The sequence below is a fragment of the Equus caballus genome, unplaced genomic scaffold, assembly GCF_041296265.1.
Source record: "Equus caballus isolate H_3958 breed thoroughbred unplaced genomic scaffold, TB-T2T haplotype2-0000562, whole genome shotgun sequence".
In the NCBI taxonomy this organism is placed as follows: domain Eukaryota; kingdom Metazoa; phylum Chordata; class Mammalia; order Perissodactyla; family Equidae; genus Equus; species Equus caballus.
The window spans coordinates 56,861-67,533 of NW_027221925.1; the positions used below are offsets into that span (position 1 = coordinate 56,861).

General features: G+C 39.3%; 1 protein-coding gene across 1 annotated transcript in view; it reads right to left on the bottom strand.

Moving 5' to 3' along the window:
• LOC138922165 (ral guanine nucleotide dissociation stimulator-like) overlaps positions 1-10,400 on the bottom strand; it is a 43,821-nt gene extending 33,421 nt beyond the window's left edge. The window contains exon 1 of the mRNA XM_070258993.1: positions 10,245-10,400. The gene's annotated coding sequence lies outside the window, so the exon portion shown is untranslated. The remainder of the gene's footprint in view (positions 1-10,244) is intronic.
• Positions 10,401-10,673: the final 273 nt, after the last annotated feature.

A 10,673-nucleotide genomic window follows, 5' to 3' on the forward strand; every position in this document is an offset into this window, starting at 1 on the left:
TTACATAATTTAAATATCATATTAAAATGTACAATTTGTCTCTAAATAGAAAATATTTTTCTGGGGCAATTTAAACCAGAAAAGGAGAAGAGGAGGAAATAAAGGCAATGGTGAAAGATAGCTCCCACCGGCTTTTAACGTTCATTTTTATTAATTTAATCCTGAATGTGTACATAGGGTATTCTAGATAAGAGACAGATTTCTCATGAAATGCCTCCCAGTAAGTAATATGTCTGTTGGTGCCCGTTGCCCTAGTCCTTACCCCTAGAGCAGCCTGATGAGAGCCAGGTCAGTTGTCCTAATGAGTGGCTGGACACTTCATAGGCAAGATATGGGGGAAAATGACACACTTCTGCTTATAAAGGGGAAGGGGGCAGTTGTTCCCTCCTGAAATATAATGGGCCTGAATCCTAACTGAACCCTTTGGCATGTAAATAATCTCTCTGGGAGTCAGACAGCCTCATGGTTTTGGCTTTTACCAACTAGAGGTGTCTCCAACCCTTGGGTCTTATTTCTCCTTGAAACGACAGTCCCTAGGGAGATGTCTTAGTGGTCCACCCTGACTAACTTAGGTGCCCATCTTAGATTGTAACCATTTGGCTTTGGGAGATAAGAGAACTTTTAAACAAATGGATATGGATTTAATCCTTATAGTACATGGATGTTTCTTAGAGAAGTGAAAGCAAATGTTCTCCCATTTTACAGCGCGTGTTTCTGTGGCTCAGGAGACTAGGCCTTTTACAGGAGCACAGAGAATTTGCCAGCAGCAGCAGAACTGTTTTTGGAAATGAGCAAGTGGCAAAGTGTTGAGAAGGGAAAAGATCTTTTGAAAACCTGTGGTAAAGCATTGTTGGCTATATGATTTGGGGAAACTTTATAACTGGCACGACATTCTCCTCTACTCTTAACAATTGTTGGAAAATTTTCTCTTGTAAACTAAGCAAGATCAGGCTTAGGTTAATTTACTCAGGTGGAGAAGCATGCTTTCTCTTGTTCACTGTACGATGTGTGAGGAAGTAGAGCAGCCCTCTCCTCTTTTCGCCTTAGTGGGCCAATGAAAATGCCCCAGTGCATCCCCAGTTTACGAGTACTCAAGGCTACTAATTCTCAGTCTGGCAAACATTCATCACATATCTAAAATGCATGAAGTGTGTGAGGTTCCAATTTTTGAACATATCTGAATAATTAAAGTTTCATTATTCCAAAGGTCATATAGTGAAATGTGTTGATAGGTTAACAGATTACTTAGGAATAAAGTGCCAAAGGCACTGTCACGATGTTCTCTTCTGAAGGCCATGCCCACAGCCAGCTCTCTGCCACAACACCGTCTAAATCGCTATACTGGGATGGGTTTAGGTACCTACCACATCATAGGTCAAGAGTGCTAACCACTGACTCGTGGATCTGAAACTTCTTATTACAAAGCTAATGCATTGTACAGATTGCATCATGCCGCATGGGTCTAAGAAAAAGCACAGTGCTTATTGTTTTGCTCAAGATTTTGTGGAAAATTGTAATGCTGGATTTTGTCCAAACTTTAATTCTTTGTGAATCTTCTTTCCGTAAAATTGTCCACTTTGTAAAATGAATCTAGAATCTGAAATACAGGGCCTTAATATCATTGTCTTTGAACTTCCTTTTCTCAGCATTATCCTTGGAATTAGAGAAAAAAATGATTATTTTATTGACAACCTCTAATAAAGCTTCTTTTATTGCCCCTTTTTTTTCTGCGCAAAAAACTGCCTGCATTTTATCTGCCCCAGCACTATAAAGTATTCTGCAGGATCATTTCTCATTCTTCATAAACCGGCAGCATGCCCCAAATCAACAGTGACTGGAGTTGCTTGTCTCTAGGTCAGTTTGCTCAAACAGTTAGAACTTGTTTGTCATAAATCAGTTGAGTCCACACGCAGAGATTGATATTAATGCTTTGTTAAGAGATTTTCAGTATGGTTATTTTATACATTGCTGGTTTTGTTTGCAAAATTTAACCAGTGAAAATTGCTCCTCAAGACTCAGAAGCAGGCAACGCCACAAAGTTTACTGTCCTAAGTGGAAGTAATTGCACTCAAATTGACCCAACCTGGAATAGGAAAACATTTAGTTACAGTAATGTTCCTTTCCCTTCCCCTCCCACATGATGATCAAGGCCTTGATGCTTACCACGTCAGAAATATTAAGGAAAGGCCTGTGATCTTTTCTATTGGCGTCATCCATTTTCCTTGTGCCAAGCTCAGAGCTTAGTCATGCAGATATTTGTCATATCTTCCAAGGTCAACTCACATTGTGTTCTGTCTCCAGGTCTCATGCAGCCTGTAAGAGATTTTCCATTTCTCATGGTCCTTGTTTGAACTTCTCAGTGACATTCCACACTGGCATCTCTACATTGGTTTGTTCCGAGGGCTTACGTATTCATTTTGTAGAGAAGTGTCCCCTCAGCTTGAGCACAATATTAAGAAAATATTGTGAAAGTTTCTCACAATATTTTCTTAATATTTCAACACGCGTAATGGTAAAAATACAACATTCAAAATGGTTTAAATCCAGATACAGTAGTGTTTACAAGGTAAAATAAAGCCATATATGATAATATTGGAGAAGACAAATGTCATAAAATCAATGGTCTGACATTCCTGGTTAAAATACTTTAAAAAGGGGGGGAAATTATACAAAAGGTAAACAAATAAAAGAAACTAATAAAGAACAGGAATCAATGGAATAGAAAATAGAAAAACAATGAAGAAAATTAATAAAATGAAAAACTGATTATTTAAAAATATCAATAAGAGGGATGAACTTCTAATTAGGCTAATACAAATAACAGCAAAGGCAAAAATTAATAGTATGGAGAATGGAGGGGGGAACTTCCATAGTTATTAAGACATTAAAAAGATAATAAAGAGATGGTATTAAATTTTATGCCAGAAAATTTGACTACTTGGATGAAATATGCAAACTATTTGAAAGATACAAATGACCCATGAAGAAATAGAAAATCTGAATATCTCTATATGCATGAAAAATAATAAAAAATTTTTTGTTGAGTAAGCAACTTCCCACAAAGAAACTTCTAACGTCTGAAGAAAGACAAATATAATTCTTAAACAGACTCAGAAAATAAACTTGCCTTGTTAGAAACGTTAAGAAGTTCTTCAGAAAGAAGGAAAATGCTGTGAGTCAGAAAATGGGTCTTTCAATAGACGAACGGATGAAAAAACTGTGGTACATGCACACACTGGGATATTTTCATAGAAAAAAATAAATGAGCTATCAAGCCACAAAAAAAACCATGGAGGAACTTTAAATTTATATTTCCCAGGGTAAGCAGTCGGACTGAAAAGTCTACATATTATATCACTCCACTTAAATGGCATTTTGGAAAAGGCAAAACTACAGAGACATTAAAAAGATCCGTGGTTGCCAGTGGTTTTGGGGAGAGGGGAGGAGGGATGAATATGTGGAAAACAAGGACTTTTAGGGCAGAAAAATTACTCTGCACACTATTGTAATCGTGGATACACAATATTATGCATTTGTCAAAATCCATACAACCGTACAGCACAAAGCATGAATCCTAACAAAATTAATTTTAGTTGCTGATAAAGTGTCAATATTGGTTGTTCTTCACTTGTCACAAATGCACCATACTGAAAGAAAATGTTAATCACACGGGAAACTGTGAGTTTGGGAAGGAAGTACACAGGGACTCTCTGCACCATCCACTCTCATTTTAAATCTTTACAAAAGTAACTGACCAAGTTAATATGGAAGAAAAGAACTGTCTTGACCTCCTTTACGCAATATCAGGTCAAATCAGTCGTTGATAAACTTTGTTTTAGCCTGGTTAAAACAGAGTAGTACAGCTTGAAAAAATTGTGTGTTATTACAGGAACGCAAGGTTTGTTTAATATATGAAAATTAATGCACTTCACTATATTAAAATAATACATAAGAAAAGACATGATCATTTTAATAGAGGCAAAGAAACCATGTGAAAAAACTTTTAAAAATTCATGGAAAACCTCTCAGCAAACTAAGAATAGAAAGACAAATGCTCAGTGTTGAAAAAATAAAAATAATGATTTCTACCTAAAATCTTAAACAATGCAAGTATATACTTGTCACCATTCCTTTTCAACTTTGACCAGATATCAGTGTAAAAAGATGAGAAAGAAGAAACGGAACATAAAATTCGAAAGGAACAAGTAGAACTCTATTTTCTAGAGATGATGTGATCATCTATGTAGATAATTCAAAGGAACCCAAAAAAAATGAATACTAGAAACAATAAGTAATTTTATTAAGTAGCAAGACACAAACTTAATACACAAAAGTCAAATTTACTGCTATACCTCTCAATGGGCAGGTACAAAATAAAATAAAAAGTAACATCATTTACAAAAGCATAAAATTAAAATTCTAGGAGTAATTTAATTGGCAATTTATAAGATGTGTCCACTGGAAGTTAAAAGTAAAAGACTCAGAGAAATTAAAGATAGAGTAAAGAAATAAATATACAATTCTATCAACTGGAATGCTTGACATAAAGATGGCAATTCTTCCCTGAGTTCATCTATAGATTAAATGTAAGCCTAATTGAAATGGAAATTCTAGCAGGATTTTTAAAATATATAAGAAACTGAATCTAAAACATATTTGCTAAGTCAGAGGTCCTAGAATATACAAAATGATTTGATTAAAGGAAAATACTTGAGGACATATATTTCCCGTGTTTAATATTTACTATTAAGCTATATGGAACAAAACAGTGTGCTGCTGGCATATGGATTCGTGGATAAAGGAGTTGAACAAGCTAGAAAGTCTGGAAATACATCCCCTCTTACGTGATAAATTGGCATTCTACAAAGATACTAAGATTTGTATGATAAAATGAAAATGACTGTTAATATCAAATATCTGGCAGTTTTTATAATGTTAAACAAACACCAGATGACCCCACAATCCCACTCTAGGTATTTAACCTAGTGAAATGAAAACCTACGTCCACACAAAATCTGTTCGCAAATGTTTATACCAGTGTTTTCTCACAGTTGCCCCAAACTGGAAACAACCCAAATGTCCTTCAACCAGTAAGTAGATAAAGAAACGATGGTGCAGTCGTACCATTGGATACCATGCAACATTAAGAAGGAACCAACTGTTAATGCTCACAAATACTTGGATGAATCTCAAAGGTAATAAGCAAAGTGAAAGAAGCCAGACTCAGAAAGCTGCACACCATGTGAATCCGTTTATGTGGAAACAGAGAAGGCAAAACTACAGGATGGAGAAGAGACTAACTTCAGGGTTAGAGATGGGGAAGGCATTTGACTATAAAGAGCAGCTCAGTGATATTCTGGAAGACGACAAACTGTTCTGTATCTTGAGTGTGGTGGTAGTTTACACAATCATATGCATTTGTCAATTCTCACAGGGCTGTGCCTCTCAAGAGAGTGAATTTCACTTTAGGTAAATTACAGATAATTTTTTACAAGCAAAGAATAATGCACATTTCTGCCTATTTTCTTTCTTGGTGTGTCTTCTTTGCACCTTCCTCCCCAGTTTCTGTTGTCAAGAGAAGGCAAAGGTAATATATACGATTGTAACCTGTGGTGTCTTGCCATGAGAAAACATGTCATAGACAAACTGGAACTAGGGAGCATTAAGGTTCTTTCCAAAATGATGGGCAGGGTTTAGGTCAAACAAGATTTAGCAATGAAGAGATCCATTACTGCCTCTAGGCCTGAAAGAACAAAGGAGGGAGCAGTCTCCGGACTTGGAGAGAAAGTCATCTGGTGAGGGCTGCCTGGGGCCCTCAGTCCAGGGAAGCACCCTATCTGCAGTGCCCAGCCCAGGGACCAGAGGGAATAAATATCCTGAGGGCCCTCTTCTTCCTGCAGGTGGCTGACGCTTGCAAAACTTAACCAGAAACTGTGAAGCAAGAGTTCCCACCAGTGCAGTCCAAGCAGGTCAGCCTCACTGGGCACAGAGCCAGGCAGAAAATGGGGACATATATCTGGATGGGCAAATGGAGGCCATCCAGCAAAACCATAGCATTTCCAATAAGGAACTGAAGGAATAGAATCCATATTATTGAAAAAAAAAAAAAAAAAGCTGAAACACCTAATGTTAGTTATCCCATCTTTTGTAGCTCCTAAGAAGCTCCTGTTATTTCAGGATTACATATTCACACTAGCCTTTGTATTACTAGGAAATCGTGTGTAACGATGCATACTACAACATTATTTTTCAAATAAAAGTGAAATTTTGTAAATATATACTAAAATGATCAAATATAGATAAATTATCTAACTTTTTTTTTGCTGAAAGCTATTCAAGGAAATTCCTTGTACTTTTTACAAAACAGACTATTCTTTTAGATATTTTTTCAGACATAAATTTGTATCTAACAATAGATATTGGGTTTCGCATTGTCTTTTCTCTGTTTAGTCTGTCACTTTTTATCCTATATCCAGAAACTCTGAACATCTCATCAAATCCCATAGCTTCAACCGTAATCTGTGAGTGTGTAATGAACACACCTTCCCCACTCGCCTTCACCTCCTTCCATTCTCCAGTCATAATGTCCTTCATTGGATGACATTTCCACCTAATGTACTGAAGTCACATTCTCATCAAAACAGTTCAATACAAAGCTCATCACACCCTCTTCTCCATGAAGAGACATTCTTTTTCCTTCATCCCATGAAGAGACAACCTTCTTTCTAGCTTCTCTTTTCATTAATATTCCATAAATAGGGCATGGGGTATTTATCTATGGTACCTTTTCAGAAAGATTGTTGTGAAGAATAAAAAGATAAAGAATGTGAAATATTCTGCTAAAACGTTAAATAAAAATGTTTTGAGATTTTATATTCCATATTTTCAATGTATAATAAAGATTGGCGTGGATTAGGAAAACTAGATTTATTTTTCAGACACACTCAGTGTCTTCAGTGATCTATTTTTACGTTATTCATGTTTAAGACGTTTCAGAATTTAAATTTCCAACATTTGGCGTTTACTTGAAAACATATGTACTGTCTATAGTAATTTGCTCACTAATAGGTTGGGTACCTTTTTATACATATGTCACATTTCTAAAATTTATTTGGCCACTTCCTATATTAGAGGCTTGCTAAATTTATCTCAACATTTTTAATAAGCACATGCTTATTTGCAGAATATCAGCATCCATATAAATTGCTTACAAAATATGGCTCTGTAAGTATTTTATATTAAAACATAAATATAGGTGATACCTTTGTTAATGATTAAAATAATATCCAGTGATATTATAAATTTGATATTTTCACATTTAATTGATTTTTTTTACATTTTAAGATTACGTGCTGTAAAAATGTCACATTCTATTTATTCAAGTGACTTTTGATTTCTCCATCTTGATTCAATGACAGATGCTGTCAATGTTTTCTACATTTGGTCACTAAAAAATATGTTTTGTTTGAATTACCAATGCTTCTACTTTTAACGTGACTATCCTAATTTAGCAGCTAGCAGAATAGTTTCCACATTTTCAATTTATTGTGCCCAGTGCACTAGATTCATTTATGAATACCTTTGTTAATGTCAGCTCCAGCTGAAAATTCTCAGAGGCTCAGTATAGTTTTAAGATTAAAATTGAAGCTCCTTCCATTAGTTCTTTTTTTATGGCTGAAAATATCTTCTTTTTTTTCATTTTCCATTCTTTTAATTTCAACTTGTATCTTTTTTTATTGTGGTAACACTGTTTTATAAAATTATATACATTTCAGGTGTACATCACTGTCTTCTGATTTCTGTGTAGATCGCATCATGCTCATCACCCAAAGACTAATTACAATCCATCACCACACACATGTGCAAATCACTACTTTCACCTCCTCCCTGTCCCCCTGCCCTCTGCTGACCACCAATCCAATCTCTGTCTCTATGCGTTTGTTGGTTTTTTATTTTGTTTTGTTTTCCCAGTAATCTTACTGAGATCACAATGGTTTATAACATTGTGTAATTTAGGGTGTACAATATTATTTATCAATTTCTGAATACACTTCATCGTGCTCATTCTCAGCGGTCTAATTTTTATCCATCGCCATACATATGTACCCCTCTGTCCCTTTCGCCCACCCAGCAACCTCCTTCCCCTCTGGTAACCACTAATCTGTTCTCTTTATCCACGTGTTTGTTATCTTCCACATATGAGTCAAATTATTCAGTATTTGTCTTTCTCTGTCTGGCTTATTCCACTTAACATCATACCCTCAAGGTCCATCCCTGTTGTTGGAAATGGGACAATTTTGCCTTTTTTATGGCTGCATAGTATACTATTGTGTGTGTGTATATATATATATATATATATATATATATATATATATATATACACTACATCCTCTTCATCCATTCATCTGTAGAAGGGCACTTGGGTTGCTTCCACATCTTGGCTACTGTTAACAAACTTGCAATGAACATAGGGGTTCATAAATCTCTTTGGATCACTGACTTCAGATTCTTTGGATAAATACCCCGTAGTGGGATAGCTGGATGGTATTGTATTTCTATTTTTAATTTTTTTAGAAATCTCCATACAGTTTTCCATAGTGGCTGCACCAGTTTACATTCCCACCAGCAGTGTAGGAGAATTCCCTTTTCTCCACAACCTCTTCAACATTTGTTGTTTTTTGTCTTGGTAACTATAGGCATTCTGACTGATGTAAGGTGATGTCTCATAGTTTTGATTTGCATTTCCCTAGTAATTAGAGATGTTGAACATTGTTTCACGTGTCTGTGGGCCATCTGTATATCTTCTCGTATTTTCAACCTAAATGTCCATTCTGGCTTTTTCTGCCCCTTCTGTCTAATAATAAGAAGGAGGAGGAGGAGGAGGAGGGGGAGGAGGGGGAGGGGAGGGGGAGGGGGAGGGTAGGGGAGGGGGAGGGGAGGAAAAGAAGAAAGAGCGTCAGTTCACTTGAACTGCACATTGATCACCAAGTGCATTATTTCATGGCCTCAGCTTTGTGGTTTTTTGAATTGCTGTTTCTTCGAATACATACTTCCACACTTTCTATACCTATGAAAACCCATTTTATACTACAAGGTCAAATGATACCATGTCCCCTAATAAATTCAATTTTCCTTCTTCGAAAAACCGGGATCATTTTCTACTGTGCATCTCATCATATAAAACCAACTCTGGAAGAGCCTACATAACAGCTTATTGCTTAATAAAGCTTAAATTCCTTCAATGCAAAGTCTTTTCTATTTACATATTAAGACAAACCTAAATACACCCACACGTAGCTATTTAACACACCTTGATTTGATTTGACGATACATCACCATCTAGACTATCATTTAAATGTGTATTTGTTAGGATCCTACACTCTCATATTGCTTCTTCTTGAAAAATACTGCTCTTTCAGATGACTGAGCTACACAGTGATGGTAATGACTCATACATTCTCCTGAAAGTCTTAATCACGGAATCATCTTGATTCTCAATGCTTTTCACATTCAGCTTTAAATGAAATTTAAGAATTACACCTTTCTTTTTTGTAAGAATCCGTTTTATTTTTAGTCCACTCCGCCAGAGTGGGAAAGAGTGGCAGCCCGCCGCGCTGCTCAGCCCTGGGGGCCCTTCCTCCACTCAGACGGCCGACCGCCAGAGTGGGTCAAAGTGGCAACCCGCCGTGCAGCTCAGCCCTGGGGGCCCCAACCTGACTCAGGTGGCAGACCGCCAGAGTGGGTCGAAGTGTCAGCCCGCCTTGCTGCTCAGCCCTGGGGTCCCTCACCCCACTCAGGCGCCCGACCGACAGAGTGTGTCAAAGTGGCAGCACGACACGCTGCTCAGTCCTGGGGGCCCCAGCCCCACTCAGGCGGCCGACCGACAGAGTGGGTCAAAGTGTCGGCCCGCCGCGCTGCTCAGCCCTGGGGGCCCCACCCCCACTCAGGCGACAGACCGCCAGAGTGGGAAAAAGGGGCAGCCCGCTGCGCTTCTCAGCCCTGGAGTACCCCCCCCACCACCACCACTCAGGCGACCGACCGCCAGATGGGTCAAAGTGTCAGCCCGCCCTGCTGCTCAGCCCTGGGGACCCCACCCCCACTCAGGCGGCCGACGCCCAGAGTGGGAAAAAGTCGAAGCCCACTGCGCTGCTCAGCCCTGTCGGCCACCCCTGACTCAGGCGGGCGACCGCCAGAGTGGGTCAAAGTGGCAGCCCGCCTTGCTGTCCAGCCCTGGGGTCACTCACCCGACTCAGGCGCCCGACCGCCAGTGTGTGTCAAAGTGGCAGCACGCCACGCTGCTCAGTCCTGGGGGCCCCAGCCCCACTCAGGCGGCCGACCGCCAGAGTGGGTCAAAGTGGCAGCCCGGCGCAGCTCAGCCCTTGGGGCCGCACCCTGACTCTGACGGCAGATCGCCTGAGTGGGTCAAAGTGGCAGCCCGCCTCGCTGCTCAGCCCTGGGAGAACTCCCCACCCACTCAGGCAACGGACGGCCAGAGTGGGTCAAAGAGGAAGTCCGCCGCGCTGCTCAGCCCGGGCGGCCCTACCCCGACTCAGGCGGCCGACCGCCAGAGTGGGTCAAAGTGGCAGCCCGCCGCGCTGCTCAGCCCTGGGTGCCCTTCCACCACTCAGAGGGCCGACCGCCAGAGTGGTTCAAAGTGTCAGCCCGCCACGCTG